Genomic DNA, 2849 nt, shown 5'->3' on the forward strand with positions numbered 1-2849 from the left:
GTGCCACATCATAAAACTTGTACATCACATGTCATGTTCTTTAAATATTCTTAATTAACTCTGGTTAGAGAAAGAGGCTAGCAAGTTTACAAAATTGAGATTTAGAATGTGGTTTTCATTTGGCATTGAATACTTGTGCAAAAAACGCTGTCAATGAACTACCTATCAGTTGTAGGTAAGAACATGAATGAAAACATAGGAGTAGGGTAAGTACAATCTTAGTGTTGGGACCTCCCTTTGACCTAGTGGAGGAACTAGAAAATCATCCAACTAGTCGCCTTAGGCCTTGTTAACCACTCAATTAACATGGATTTGCTTGATTTGAAAGGCACTTTTTGCCATCTTCCCTTTCTATACCGAAAACATATCTTTTGTAAGAGGTCACTAGAACAACATATAAAGAAACCTTACACTATGCTTAATGCCAAATGGGGGGACTCCATGTAATTCCAAATGGGGGAAGTCTCAAACTCCATGTATATTGCGCAAGCATGCCATGGACTATTTTTAAGCTATGGCCAGCCAAGTGTGAACAATAGCTACTTGCCTACAAAATATTTTGACATTAAACAATGGATAATCATCCCCCTTTACAATAGATGTGAGATCTCTTCCCTCTTCTCCCTAATCTCTTGGACCCCTTATTGCTTGACAAATGCATCCTTAGGTAGGATTAATTACACACTCTCTCTTGCATGAGTTTCCCCTCTCACACCACGTCTTGTTAGTGAGAACCACTGTGAAGGAATCCCTCTTCTTGTTAGTGAGCCGCACCGTGAAGAAACCCCTCTTCATCCCTACATCATCAAGGAGGTTGATGCTCTTCCTTCACACCCCATTGTTATGAAGCTCTCTAGTGTGAAAAAGGAGTGAGGATCCACATCAGGAAGTTGCATTTTCACGGCCCTTCAATCAAATTCCCAACAACATATGTTTTAGCAAAGGCAAGGTAAGCTCTTAAATTGAACATATATGGCACCACTCTCCATGACTGGCCCTAGGGCTTAGCCTCAGGTCCAATCCATTCCAAGTCATTGGGATTATTCAATATGGTTATTAAGAGGTCACACTCAAAAAGGCATATTGTATTTCGAGCCTTGGTTGTGTTTTCAAGTTTTTTTCTTTGATTTATGTTTGGAGTTGATCTAGGTTAGTAATTTTGTTGATTCAGAGTATTTAGGAAAGATTTTTGCTTAACCCTAGTGAGGAACCTCTGATTTCAAGCTAAAATCTTATGTTTTTGGTTGATTTGAGTGCACATGCTTGTGTAATGCATAGGATAGAGCTCCATTTGGCTTAGATTTTACTTAAAACATGCATTGTTTACTTGATGTTCACTAATTAGGTGTGATTTTATTTATTTTTCATTAGGTAGGCTAATTTTGTACTTTGGTTTAGTTATGGTTGGGGAATAACCTAAATTTTGCATTGTTACACACACTACATCTATTTACATCACCAAACACCCCAATTAATCAATTTTGGCATCAACAAGGCATTAAAACAAAACCCCTTATTGGAAGAAATATAAAGAAGAAAATCATTAGTTAAATAAATAACCTTTATCACACTAAAGGGGGGGGAGCATCATAAACAAAACTCAAATCCTTGAAGCAAACCCTTGGAGAGAAGGCAAATAAAAAAACATACAATTTCCACCGATTTTAGCCAAATTCACCGGTTTTGCCACCCCCCAAAGCCGACTACCCAAAAAATTTCACATTTGTTTTTCAACACATGCGTTATCCTATATTGATCATTGTCATGCACATTGATTGGCTCTCGAATTAGCCAATCATTAGGGTTAGTGGATCAGATAAAATTTAAGAACATTCACTTTTCTAATGGGTCGGCTTATCACAACAATCCTATCTGGGTGGGATTTCTTCCCCATGTGGTTTGTCGATTTTTGACCAATTTTTTCATTGTTGAATAGGATTCCTAATTATTTTATTTCAAATACAAAGAGGGAATTGGAAGATCTGGAAACTCTTTGGGATGAGCGCAACTATAACCAATAATTGTTCATTGGCTTCTTTGTCGCTAGACTCGTTAGAGCCTCCTGCTCTTTCATGGGAAATTCTAGTGATCGAAGTTTGGGAACAAATATGGAAGACATTGCTTGCAGCTAGATAAAGGTTTCTTCAACACTAGGAGATAGTGGCCCGAACTAATCTACTTGCTTTTGACATTGGTGCCACATCTAATTTGGTTCCACTCCATTCAGCACTATCCATTTGATGCTCCTTTGTTTTGCAAAGGTGAAGGGGATTCAATAGCACCTCCAACTATACTGGACGTACCAACACCCACTTTTATGAGTATACCTCTATTTATTGGATCTGACATGGCAAATCCACCTCTTGCTGCTTAATAGTCCTTCAAGGTTAAGTTCTCCAAATTTAAGGGCAATTGGAATCAGAAAATATGAATACACATATATTGTAGCATTCCACACAGTATACTTCTGCAAAATGGATAGGGTGAAGTTAAAACAGTTTCCACCCATACTCAAAGATATACGGAAACGGATTGGTATGCTGAGTATGGACCTACTCAATTCACCACTTGTAATACTTTAGGTAATATTTTTGGTGGATAGGTTCTAGATAGATAAAACCACTTAGGTGTTACTCTAGAAATTGCAATCAAGTCCATGGAAAATGTCTAAGCAATTAAGGAATAAGTGGAAAAGCTCTGGATGATTAACAATTGCCTAGATATCAACTTTCAAGGTGGTGATTGTATATTATATGTTAGTGGAATGGTTTGTATGGGGTCTCCGGCTTCAAAAGCCTCTGTTGCCTTTATTTTTTCCACAAATCTTTTGAGCACGTTGTCGTGATAGA

The sequence above is a fragment of the Cibotium barometz genome, chromosome 39, assembly GCF_041138505.1.
Source record: "Cibotium barometz isolate CiBa-2024 chromosome 39, ASM4113850v1, whole genome shotgun sequence".
NCBI classification, from domain to species: Eukaryota; Viridiplantae; Streptophyta; class Polypodiopsida; order Cyatheales; family Cibotiaceae; genus Cibotium; species Cibotium barometz.